Below are 14,839 nucleotides of genomic sequence, written 5' to 3' on the forward strand. Positions count from 1 at the left end.
CCTCTCAGCCTAAACAAAGTCCAGTCACTACTGACATTCTTCTCATCCAGTGTCACTGCTGCAAAATCTATGACAAGATTCACAATACCACTGACACCCGGAAACTATTCTCTACCTTCAAAACTCTACTTAACCCTGCGCCTCCACCGCCCGCTACCAACCGACAACAGCAGACAGGTGACAACAGCAGTGACAACTCAAATCACTGATGTTGCCACAAAGTGCTTCTTGGGTCTACTCCCATCTACTTAAATGCTCTCCTGAAGGCTTCTGTTACCCCTCGACTGCTCCGTTCATCCAAGGATTGTCTGGCGGTGCCAAGACAATCCAGACTCTCTTCATGTGTCGTTCCACGCTGGTGGAATGACCCACCAGCGTGGACCAAAACATCAAACCAGTATGTTTACATACGTATCAGCTGCTTAAATCTGTTATTCTCTGTATATCGCTGATGATATATCATGGTCATTAATGACTTAACACAATACATTTCTCACATAATGTACCTTTTAAGTTTGTCTGTGTGTAACTGCCAATTATTGTGCATTTGGCTTGTACATCAGTCTAAGGCTGACTGAAACCTCAGTATGGATCAGTGCAGGATCAGCTCCTGGCTTTAGCTTGATATTTATGAGAGTGCTATTGATCTTTTCTGACAACACTTGGCAAGACACCAAATGTCATGTTAAGCTTTAGAGCTTGAACACATCACTCACCCATTTACAGCCATTTGTACCCCAACGTCAAACAAAAGATAGACTTCAATATATGAGGTCTGTATCACTTTGGGCAAAATGGAGGACACAAATGCAGGTGAAACAATGAACAATGAGGAAATCAGACACAAACAACTAAAAAGCCAGTTCCAGTTCAATTAGAAGAGACTACTTGGTAAGGATAAAAAAAAGGTAGTAATGTAGCATTACAGATGCTGTTCAAGCACATCAGGATTAGCCAATATTCTAAGATTTTACATCTGTCCTAGCTGCGTCAGGAGGAGGCTAAATAAATAAATATACTATATATCATAATAGCCAATTCATTTCCAATTCCTATTTATACCTTCTTTGAATTGTGCTTGACAAATGACCTTTGTATCAAGTCAAGTTCTTGTATGTGACGCACAGGACTGGACCCAGATGCAGAGCGGTGGTAAGAAACAAAGTTTATTTTCAAAGTCAAAAACCGAGGATCCTCAAATAGATGGCAGGAAGCTGTCGGCACGAGATCCACGGTCAAGACAGTCACACAAAAAACAGGCAAACACAGAGAGTAATCCACTGAAGCACAGAGGTGCAAAAAATCCACAGAAAAATCCCACTGGACGGTGAGAGAACAGCTAGGTCGATGTCACACTGATGACGGCCGAAGACAAACTCACGATCAGACAAAGCAAGAGGGAGAGGTTATATACACTGAGACGAACAGCTGAGACGAACAAGACACAGGTGAAACAGAGGGGAAAAGTAAAGTGCACACAGACAAGGGACGAAAAAGACTTCAAAATAAGAGGGAATTTCACAATAAAATGACATGGACTACAGAACATGACATTGTATGGCTTGGAGAGAGTGGCACCGTCTGAAAGACCGATGCTGAGATTGACATTGGGAGTGACCAGGTTGAACAATTTGGAGATACAGTAAGAGAGTCAAGGTTGAGATGGTTTGGTCACGTGCAGAGGAGAGATATTGATTATATTGGACACACGATGTTGAAGATGGAGCTGCCGGGCGGGAGGAAAAGACGAAGACCACAGAGAATTGGTCTTCGTCACCAGGCCCCAGGATTCTTCATTGCTCCATTCATTCTCTAAAATACACACACCAATCAACACAGACTTTTTACACAGTTGTCTTCATTTTTAAGGGACTTTAGGAGTTGTTTAGTCCATACAATGTCAGAAAATGTTGGAATGTCTTATTTTGTCCACAAACCAAATGTTATCAGTTATAATGATTTTTCTTTGTTTTATGGAGCAAAGAAACCAAAAAATATTCACATTTAAGTAGTTGAAAAATCAGAAAGCTTGTTTTAATCATTAAAAAAACACTTGATTATCAAAATAGTTACCAGACAATTAATTTAGTAACTAATGAATAATTGTTTAATCGAATAATTGTTGCAGTCCTATAAATGATTAATCAAGAAAATGATTGACATAACAGTCAATAATGACAATAACCACTAGTTGCAGAAATCTAGTCTGAAATCTCAGGATATCATTTTATTTTTAACACCCTTATAACACCCACATTAGGCTTTTAGCTATAGATGTTTAACATTATGTATGCACATATGGCTTGTTTAAAGAATACCCTCCTCAGAAATGGTTTTTTACAGGACAAGTCATCCACTTCAGAGATTTAGTCCTCGGCTACTTAGCAGTGACAGGCTGTGGGATGACTCTATCTAAACATTGGGTGTGTTCATCATGAACTTTTATGCAGAGCTGTTAAAGCTGAATGATCGGGTGCGTGGCTGGGGTCATCATGGAGCATAGGTTCACTGTGCATCACTGTACGGTCCATGGTCACGGTCCATGGTCACGGTCCATGGTCCGACACAACCTCGGATCATCTCAGTGCGACACTGTACACATTGTTAGCTCATGGACCTAAATGCCACACCAAAGGTTGTCTCACTGTCTTCACCGACTCATCCCATGCAAAGACACAAAGAGAACTCTCTCTCTCTCTCTCTATGGGAAGGGTTTAGTGGGAGGTCACATCTCCCTGTGGGTATCACACAAAGCACAAATTCCTCATGACTGGAGTCACTGCTCATTCCAATGACTTGATGCCTTGCAGGTCATATAGATGCTTTTGTGAGATGACAATAAAAGGAGTGTGTTGATCGGCCATGCAGTCTGTTGTGGCAGCGGTTTGAAGGATGTTGTTATCACAGTGCCGAAGACAGAGCGGGTCTTTTGTGCCTATCCCATGATCCCGTTTGGCCTTCACTCGAGATTTCAGTTCAGTCCATGGGGCTATAGGAGGAACATATGTGGATATCTGTGATATGGTCTTGGGATGACTTTGTTTCTTCTCTCTGGTTTGAACTGAAAGATTTGAGCTATTTAAGCCTGCAGTGCATAAATGTTGAAAATAACCAAATGTCCACACAGTTCAACCCATTGTCAGATGAACACCACTCTCTCTGTATAGCCATGTTTAGTTTAGATCTTTGTCACCCTATGACAGTCCTGCACTGCATGAAGAGATTTGTTTTATGTGGAGACAAATGGAAGCAGCAGTAATCAGGTTTGAGTAAGACAAAAAACACAACAAAACACCTGCAAACATTTTCAGAAGTGGATTCTACTGCTATTTGACAAGATGAATGTCTCCTCCCTCTGTTTGCCCCTGTAACTCACTGAATGTGGCAGCACCACAAATCATGAGACTCTCTACACCAGGAATGCAGTAACTCACACATGTTGGCATACTTTTTATTGTAATTTAATTTATTAATGTTCACAAAAACTGCAAAGATACCCTTCATATAGTGGATGGAGGGGTGATTAGAGACACTTTTTTAAAGGTCCCATATTATACCCTATTTCTCCAAGTGAAACTAGTTCCCTGGTGTCATGATGAACATGTCTGTGACATGCTTTGGTCAAAATACCATAAAGATGGTGGAACCAGCCATGTGCGGTTCAACCATATATGTTTGAACCAGAGTCCGACCCTGAACAAGAGGAAGCTACAGAAGAAGTTGTAGTATGTAGACTGCAACAGGACGTGTCAGAATGGTCACTTATGACCTCTATTTGACCTGTTTGTACGTTGGTTAAATACGGTCACTGACTAAGTACGGCGAACACTGGCCGCTGTCTGTGTAACTCACTGCTTAGAAAACTCTAGATTTGTTTCAGTAACTAGCATGCTACTCCTGTGTTCTCCACAGCAGTGGATTATTATGAATCTTCTGGTCAGTCCAGCATTGTACTGACCAAGGTTCACAAAACAGTCTGATGTGAAGTGGTGCGAACACACGAACACACTTTGCTGACTTTATCCGGCACATTAGCTTCATATATAACATTTATCCACTGGACACACAAATCCTAAGTGGCTGTGGATTATATGAGACTTGGTGACGCAACACTGGAGCTACAGTAGAAAACAGAATTATAATTATGTCATGTGAGCTAATGCAATATATAAATATTTAGCGCCCACTGACTGACAGCTTTGGAAGAACTCAGAAAACCCCACAGGCTACAAATGTCTGTTTGATAAGCCGAAATGGATGCAGCGTACATTGATGAGGCATCTTTCCTTCAGCTTGATCCTTAAATGTAGTTTGATGTGGAGTGAGAAGTGTGGTTTATGGAGAGATGATTCATCCAGGATCAAGATACAAGGAACCAGAACTCCAGTAGGAAAACATCTTTTAGATAAATAACAGTCTGCTTCATAATTAATGTGAATTTGCTGTGTTTTCTAGCCATGATGGCTCACAGGCTTCATCATACTGTTCCATGCCCTAACTCACTTATGCACTCTTTATTCCTAATGTAATCTTTTTAGTGAAGGACAAGTTTTATCAGCGCTTACAAATCAGTAGTGCTGCCAGATGTCCAGATGCATTAGTGTTGTGGAGTCAGGCGACTCAGGCCTGAAGGCTAAACACACTCAGGAGGGTGGACGGAGAGTAGAGCACACACTGCTCCTGTTGTAACATGAGACAGTGGAGACATAGTTAAACTGGATCAGACCATCACTTTGACTAATACTGTCGGGTTTCTCCTGAGAGAGATTTGCTGGTGTTACTGCTTGAGATGAATCAAATTTCCCTTGTGTCGATTTAGTACCTCTCTATGTGGATACAAGCTCAGCTGATATGTTCCGTGAAAATCCAATTTCCTCTCACATTTCTAAAGGGATCAGGCTTTGGTCCAGCTTTGGGCCGGAAGAAGCATTAGTTTTTGATATAAAAAGCAGACCTTGTTTCTCTAAACCCACAGAGTCTGATGCTTATCTCATGAAGTGTGATATGATTTCCAGTCTTTTGCCTGCCACTGAGAAAGGTCAGAGGTTAAAGGTGATACAAGGAGGCTTGTATGTGGAAGGGGGTCTGTGTGAGTTTCCCCTGGGGAAGTGCATTGAACTAACATGGTTTCATCCACACGATCCTTTGACATGGGTCAAAACAACCATGACACAAATGAAGTTAATCAAAATGGCGTTTCATGTGACATTACCATCAGTTCTGGTAACTGTTTTTTACTCTTATCACAGTCGCTGTCACTGTCGAGACCAGCCAAAAAAAACAAAACCAAAACCAAAATGGTTTTCTCAATCAAATCAATATGATTTCAATCAACAACAATGGGAAATCAATGCTGTGGTTCATGTCCATGCTGGAGAAAAGTACACACCGTTAGTGACATTGTTTTATATACGACACACACACACACACACACCGTTAGTGACATTGTTTTATATACGACACACACACACACACACCGTTAGTGACATTGTTTTATATACGACACACACACACACACACACACCGTTAGTGACATTGTTTTATATACGACACACACACACACACACACCGTTAGTGACATTGTTTTATATACGACACACACACACACACACACACACACACACACCGTTAGTGACATTGTTTTATATACGACACACACACACACACACACACCGTTAGTGACATTGTTTTATATACGACACACACACACACACCGTTAGTGACATTGTTTTATATACGACACACACACACCGTTAGTGACCTTTTTTTTTATACGACACACACACACACACCGTTAGTGACATTGTTTTATATACGACACACACACACACACACCGTTAGTGACATTATTTTATATATGACACACACACACACACACACCGTTAGTGACATTGTTTTATATACGACACACACACACACACACACACACACCGTTAGTGACATTGTTTTATATACGACACACACACACACACACACACCGTTGGTGACATTGTTTTATATATGACACACACACACACACACATCGTTAGTGACATTATTTTATATATGACACACACACACACACACACCGTTAGTGACATTGTTTTATATACGACACACACACATACACACACACACACACACCGTTAGTGACATTGTTTTATATACGACACACACACACACACCGTTGGTGACATTGTTTTATATATGACACACACACACACACACACACCGTTAGTGACATTGTTTTATATACGACACACACACACACACACCGTTAGTGACATTGTTTTATATACGACACACACACACACACACCGTTAGTGACATTGTTTTATATACGACACACACACACACACACACACACACACCGTTAGTGACATTGTTTTATATACGACACACACACACACACACACACACCGTTAGTGACATTGTTTTATATATACGACACACACACACACCGTTAGTGACATTGTTTTATATACGACACACACACACACACCGTTAGTGACATTGTTTTATATACGACACACACACACACACACACACCGTTAGTGACATTATTTTATATATGACACACACACACACACACACCGTTAGTGACATTGTTTTATATACGACACACACACACACACACACACACACACCGTTAGTGACATTGTTTTATATACAACACACACACACACCGTTAGTGACATTGTTTTATATACGACACACACACACACACACACACACACACACACCGCTAGTGACATTGTTTTATATACGACACACACACACACACACACACACACACCGTTAGTGACGTTGTTTTATATACGACACACACACACACACACACACACACCGTTAGTGACATTGTTTTATATACGACACACACACACACACACACACACACACCGCTAGTGACATTGTTTTATATACGACACACACACACACACACACCGCTAGTGACATTGTTTTATATACGACACACACACACACACAGTTAGTGACATTGTTTTATATATGACACACACACACACACACACACACACACACCGTTAGTGACATTGTTTTATATACGACACACACACACACACACACCGTTAGTGACATTGTTTTATATACGACACACACACATACACACACACACACACACCGTTAGTGACATTGTTTTATATACGACACACACACACACCGTTAGTGACATTGTTTTATATACGTCACACACACACACACACACACACCGTTAGTGACATTGTTTACGACACACACAGACTAGTGACGAGCAGAGCAGTTGTTTTGGGTGTACTGAATCATTAGAATCAGTTCATTAAAAAGATTCGTTCACAGAATCGTTCAGTACTTCCTGCATGACCGGAGCACAGACTCCGTGTGACACAGTCGCTGGACTGAAATACAGGTGAATGGGTTGTGACTTGGCTCACAATCCCAGACTTTCGTCAGTGGTGTCGCTAAATATTGAGATTTTAGACATTTAGACATTCATTTGCATTTAGCTGTGTATTACTAGAATAGCGGTAGTATATTTGAAAAATGGTGCTTCCCTCCCACAGATAAATATGTTCCTTCATTTTTTTGTCACGTGCCCACCAGTGACACGGAATGACGCGATTCATGTGATTGCTCATCACTGTGGTCCGAGGTATTAAAGTATGCTAGTTCTGCACTTTTTAGGCGGGATCTTATTCCCACAATGTAAACAGTGTCCACCATCTTTGCTAATAGTTATGCTAACAGGCTCTCTCTCTGCAGAGTAAACTGAGAATGACAATGACAGAATATAGTTTGCAAACTGTTATGGCTACAAGGGAAAAGACCTGCCTTTCAGTGAAAACCAGGAGCCGGCTGTCGATTGGGCCAAGTGTATTTGGTTATTGGATTGGTAGTTAAGGAGGAGGAGGGGGAGGAGCAGGAGGGAGTTGTTTCCTTCCTTCCTGAGTTTGGTTGACCTTAATGATTGACTGCCCTCCAGATATCAGAAAGTGCAATCTGCTAACTCGCCCCATGCACAGCTCTCAGGGCCAGACCATTTCAAATCAACCCAGACAGATAAAGAGAAATAAAAGGGCCTCGGTTTACCTCGGTTTATTGGTGCGGGTAAAATGGACTCCCATCTCCTCTCTATGGTTACTGTTGCTATGCCTTTTAGCCAGGCTTTTGCTTCAATTGCTGCAAATTGCATGTTTAAATGGTTCACAGCCACCAAATTCAATCAGAATTTAATAAACCTTGTGTTGGTTTGTTGTTTGAATGTCCCATTTAAAAAAAAGAATTCTGACGTAAATGTGCTCTTGACGTCATCATGTCCTTCATCCTTACTGTTAATACAGGACGCCTGTCCCTTCCATGTAAGACATGACACAAAGAAGCTGTGTGTCCTGAAGACAGTTCTACTTACTTCAGGACAGATTAGTGAAATATCAAGTTTCCCAAATCCAGTAAAGAGCAGGTAAAAGGTGATAAAGTAGCATCCAAGACCAGCTGCCGATTATTAATCAATTACTAAATTAATCACTAACTATTTTAATAATTGATTAATGGGTTTGAAGCTTTTTTCTTGATTAAAACAAGATTTCTAATTGTTTCAGCTTCTTGAATGTGAATATTTTCCCAATTTCTTTGCTCCATATAACAAAGAAATCATTTTGGCTTGTGGACAGAAACAAGACATTCAAGAACATCATCATTTCCAGGTTTGACAAAAACTGATCATTTCAGTGTTTCTGACATTTTATGGACCAAACGATTACTCGATTAATCGTGAAAATAATCGACAGATTAATCGATTGTGAAAATAATTGTTAGTTGCAGCTCTAATTAGCACACACCTAAATCTGTTTGTCCTTTCAGTTTAGAAACGTTTAGGCTGCATCCACACATCAATACTGCATTTTTTAATTAAAAAACCTACTTCTAAATTTGCTCCATCTGTGTTCATACTTCCCCTCTAAATGTAAATTCGCGTGACCATTCACTTGGACATGTGCATGCCAGTGTACATTAAAGACGTTTGTTTTGTGAGTAACAACAAAGGTGAAAAGTAAGAGTGAATACTGTCATGAGATCAAAACAAGGTGAAAGTAAAACAGCTTTTCGGTCACTGATAATAGTTGATCCATGGCTCATAAGACCCAATCAGGAATTAAATGCTGGTAACTCCAAATTATTATTTTCAAAGGTCTCCATTTGTGTCCGTCCAGACTAAAATGCAGCTCCAGCATTTTCAAAACAAAATGTGGCCAGCAGTGTTTTTAAACTGATGTGGCCTTAAAGCTGCAGTGTGTAACTTTTAGTGATTTTTGTTGTTGTTGTAGATGTGATTATTCTGCCTCTATTTGGTCCCCGTGAACAGAAAAGTTTTAATATTATTGTCTAAACTGTTTGCTATAGCCATGTAACTCTTGTCTGGCCTGACATCCTGTGTGCAGAGTGGGGACACAGCTCTGCTATGATGATGGGGGGGTGGGGGGGTTGATTGCAAATATACGACAGACGGATGAAGAGCAAGAGACAAATGGGGGAAATGATAAAGGATAAAATGCCATCAACATTCCCAATTTCCTTGGTCCGAAGCATTACCACATCAATGGCTGTGAAGAATCTGGACTTAACAATTCACTGTCTTTGTTCCGCACAGTCACTCATTGTGTGGCTATAGCTTGATCGCCACACATCTACTGTCTTACGTCTCTATGAGTCGGGCTGTAGGGCCACAGCGACCTCTTTTAAACCCTTTCTCTCCCTTCTCCACACAGTGTGAGCATTGTGGAGCGATGAAGGAAGCGTTAATGTTGAGTATGTCACTTTCTTTGCGGCCAAACAAGAATCAACCTCTTGTGGCCGTGACTCAGTCGGCTGAAGTTGCCGTCCATGCCCCAGGAATTTGCCCTCTTGAGATTCCAGGCAGAATTTCTCTGAGGTGATTCGGCACGAGTGAGCCGCTCTAGTCCAAGGGTGACCACAACACTTGTGTTTCCCCTCGTGCCGTCCATTCACTGCCAGAATGTTTCTGCCTTCTAGGGAGTCAAGCTTTTGTCCTTGTGAGGATTTATTACATGTGTCTCTGCCAAACTCAGCCTCTTTCTCAGCAATATTCATCTCCTTATCTTTTATAGCTGTCTAAAGCTGAATTCCTACACTGTGGCTTGAAATGTGGTGTTATTTCTTTGCATGAGTTTGGTCAGATTAAAAGATCCAGCTCTCTTCCAAAAAATGTCTCTAAAATTCTTTACAAATGAATGAAAATTGTAAAAGTCGAGTGGCTGAGAACAAATCAATAACCTTAGATCTACTTGTAAGCCATTAATAAAGGGTGCTTTAAAGGAAAGTGAGGTGGATTTAAACAAGAAGTGACCACAATGACAAGCAAAATCCAAAGCTGAAAGGTATTTCAGGAAATAAATCACAATAAGAGTGGTACACAGGAAGAAGGAATACAGAGCTGCAGATAAAAAGGAGATGGAGGAAGCAGCAGAGAGGGAACAGATGCTCAGAACGTGGCCTGGTCGATAGAAGCGATGGAGTTACTCCTCTGCACTCTCGGGTTTCTCTGGTTGACCTCTATGAGTGCTGATCACATTCTGCCGCAGAACACACACACACACACACACACACACACGCACGGACGTGCACACACATGCATCCTGTTCAGATTCACTGACATGCATACACATTCAGGGGTGTGTTGGGAACACGTGGGCAGAAAAACGAGACGGTTCAAGTAAGATATAGAACCAAGCCAAATACCTCGGGGAGGAGAGCGATGTCTGAAGCAGATCCATGTTCTTCAGTAATCCTCATTCATCCCTTCATCTTTGTGTATTTTGCATCAACATTAATACCATGAAATTGTCCATCACAGCTTCTGCTGCACAATGGCAGAAAATAAAAAACACAACTCACCTGTTTCGGAAGCCTCTGCTTCACTTTTGGTTGAAATCCCAGTGTGTGGAGATCAAACAGCAGCAGCTGTTCCAAGAACAGGTTGGAATGTGGAGTTAAGCTCAGGTGTGGCTGCCGCTGAGTAGCTCACACATACACACTTACAGTAATTACATACACACAGTCCCACTGTATACACCCTAACCCTCATGTTGGATAATCATTAACAGACAAAACCAGGTCAACATTTCCTGTCATTTAAAGTTAAAGTTAAAGTTTAAAGTTTAAAGTGTCATTTCCCTAACAACTAAATAAAGGTGAACAATAAATAAAATGAATGGTGTTACAGCAGTTACAGTTGACTTAACCTCGCATATTTTAATGATTGTTGCCACAGTACAGAGACAGCAGAGACACCAGCAGGTTTTAATTTAAGTTTGAACTACCATCGTTGATACATTTTGGCTCACGCCTTAGTGATGTGTTGTGTTGCTCTTAAATATTCTATAATTGGCCAATCACCCAATCGTGAGAGAATCATTGCAATGATGATCATCGACAAGTCTTGACGGGATTATTCCAGGTATAACCACTTAACAACGAGTTCAGAAGGAAACCATGTCTCCTTACAATGTTGTTCCCACACAACTAAAATACATTCTCAATTCTGCTTCATAAGGAACATATTTTCACTAGATAAGTAACATATTTACATGAATGCAAGCATGCATATCAACATGCTGGTGTTTTAACAAAAAAGTGTATAATTATTTATAGCCGGTGGTCAATATAAGATATTCATTATGATATTAGACAGAATTACAAAGTAAAAGTGCTTGTTTTGATATAAAATGATTCACAATAAAAACATATTTATGATTTATATTTAAATTTAGCAAATAATGACGAGGATAATTGTGATTAAAACAGCTTAAATATATGTAATTTCATGTTGAGTGTAATACATTTAATAAAGCAATGATTACAACCCAATGTCTTATTACTATTATAAAAATATTGCCAGCAAATACATTTAGTCTTGTATTCCATCACCTCGCACAGTGGTGGGCGGGGCGCATGTAATTGATTGGAAGGCCACATGTGGCCCCCGGGCCACCAGTTTGACACATGTGTTCTAGTGGTTAAAATGAAAACAACATTTAAAAGCAGGTCTGAGATTAGTGTTATTTATTATATGTGAAATGATTCATTTCAAACTGGGTGCCAGCATGCTGAGTGAGCATTGGATGCTAATCATTATGCTACTTGAGGGGTACGTGGGCGAACAAGGGGGGGCCATCATGGATTGGTTCCAGCAGCCCAACAACCCTCATATGGAGGACAACGCGTTAGACGTTAGGTGGCACAGGTGAAAGTTACTCACATCCTGTGTAAGAGCTGTCATCATGAACACAGAATACAGAAGGTGTTACCCAGACCTAATAATGGATATCATGTAGATGGTGAAAGAAAACAAATCAAAGATATTTGTGTTCTTAATGAAGCAGCTCAGAAAGATGCTGTTTTGGTCAAACGGCCGTGAATTAGTGTCGACTGTGAACAAAATTGCAGGTAAAAGCCAGCAAATGTGCAGTGGGAGGTGAAATGGATAGAGACAGGATTGAAGGATGTAAAGATGGGGGGTGCTGAACAAAGAGGAGCTCTGTTAATGAATGGTGTCTGATTTCAAGTGTGTTATTGTGGGTTGATGGGGTCAAGACAGTCAGGGGGAGCCAGACAAGCCAAAAATAATGGTGTGTGCTTGTGTGTGTTTGTCTATTAGGGTGTAGCCAAGAGTATGGGGAGGAATGTGATATGGAGCAGAGCATCATAAACAGCCTCTTAGTGTGTTTTTTGTTTTGTTCACCTATTTTCCACAAAAACATTACATTAGGCAAAATGTGGCTCTTGAAAATCTTGGAAACCCTGTTTTTTGTCTTTTGGCTGCTCTCTTTCTAAAGGTAACCACAGCAAATGACTTGAAGCATTTGATTTGTTAGTTTCCCAATATTTCCATAATCCTGTCATGTTCACACCTATACAGAGGCCGTAGTACTTTGAGAAAACCTAGGAGAACAACTCCACTCACAGATGATCAATTTGGGAATTGAATCTGAACAGTACAAATACAACTCCATGTGACCCTGGAGGTCAAGTTGATGCCAGTTCTTCTATCAGGGGCTTTTAACTGCTTTTGAAGAAGAGGGAGCAGCACTACCACCTTTGTTTAAAACCAGAAACAAGTAGGCTGAGGTTTTGGAAGATTATGAAAGTGTGATTCTAAGATTTCCACCAACGTCTAACATATGGAAATCTGAACATATTTGAAGAAGCTGTGGCTATTTGAATATAGGCACTCCTCAAACTGGTTTAGGGAGAATTTTAGCCTTAAAGATGTACACCTTCTGGGAGCCAAGAAGTTGCTCAATCTCATAGTTGCTAAATCATTAGCATCACAGTCAAAGCTGGGTCATTCACACATTATTCAAGCTCATCAGTTGGTTTGTGCGTATCATTTACATTTTAAAAAGACAATACTGAGCTAGCTAATAACAATGGAGCCACATAACGTTCTGAAACACACAGTGGATTATTAACAGACAGCGTCCAGCATGAAAAAAACCTCTTTTAATCCCTGTATGTGACTTTGAATGAACACTAAAGTAATGCAACATTAACAAGATGGGTTAAGTAGGTATTTTCATTGTCATCTCAGAAGAACTGTGTCTGTCCAACTATTCTCATCCCATCCGTTGGTTGTGTATAAGTTCTGGAGAACGTTTGTGATTAAGACCCACAATACTGTGATTTCAAACATTAAGTGGCTTCTTCGAAATTTCAACTTGCATATTCTGTAAAAAACTAAGAAAAAAGGATTTTTCTTTGTTTAGCTGAATGGTTGCTGGTTTACTCGTGGTTTCATGTTTTAGTGTGTAAGAGTTCCCTGTAGGAACTACAGTGGCCTGTTCATATCAGAGCTGATGCTTCTTTTGCTTCATACACTGTAAGGTCCTTTTTAAAAACACTTAGTGCATACTGTATGTCTGGCTGATTTGTCCATTTAACCTGCTGTTGAAACATGGTGGTGCAAATTGGTGGCTTCTGTAAACAAAGTATCTTATCTTAAAATGGATTTAAAAGGCTTATGCTAAGGCTACAGGATCCACACAGTTTTTATTTTCCGTTTCACAGACATGCAGCCAAGAAACATGAAGCTGGCTAAAGACAAGAAGCTAACAACTCAACTGTAAAAATAGAGCTGATATTGTAAGAAAAGCACCTCAGCTCATGTTAAATCAAATTGGCACATCAAATAGCCATTAATATTAAGGGATTAGGCATTAGGGATTAGGAATGATGGATACAAATTACAGTATATTGGTGTTGCCATTGAGCACTTAAAGCCTCCACCATGAGAAATGGCCTGCAGCAGTTATGTGCAACTGTCTAAATCACATTTATTTGACTCATTAGTGAAAAATGGCCACCTCGCCCTCAGTTGCTCTCCTGAGGTTCTTAGAGGCTTTGATTTCCTGTTGATGATGTAAGTAACTGTGAGTAACTGTGAGTAAACGACAGATCAGGATGAGTTCCCACATCCGCAGGAGAAGTGAACAGGTCTGCTTAGTGTTAATGGTTAGAGAGAAGTGGGAAGGATGGGTTGGACACATTGGCTTTTACCTCTTTAATGGCTCCCAGTGGTGTGGGGGGGGGGGGGGGGGGGGGGGGGGGGATGACTAAGTGGTGTGTGTGTGTGTGTTATAATTGTGCTGATTCACTCTTAAAAATAACATGTGTTGTTACACAGTTCTTTATTTTTAACCATATTTTAGACTTATGTATTAAATGAATAGTTGCTTATACAACTGGGAACCTCAACCTTGATGTGTAACTTAACCCTGAAACACTTTCCCACACTCAAAGAAATAACTTGCTCATTGAACATAACAAGTCAAATGTGTTAACTTAACCA

The 14,839-nt window shown here is 40.4% G+C and overlaps 1 protein-coding gene across 1 annotated transcript in view; it reads left to right on the top strand.

Moving 5' to 3' along the window:
• The window catches only part of ngfrb (nerve growth factor receptor b), a 44,878-nt gene that overhangs the window by 17,559 nt on the left and 12,480 nt on the right, over positions 1 to 14,839 (top strand). The gene's annotated exons all lie outside the window — the stretch shown is intronic.

The sequence above is a fragment of the Solea solea genome, chromosome 21 (assembly GCF_958295425.1).
Source record: "Solea solea chromosome 21, fSolSol10.1, whole genome shotgun sequence".
Lineage (NCBI taxonomy): Eukaryota > Metazoa > Chordata > Actinopteri > Pleuronectiformes > Soleidae > Solea > Solea solea.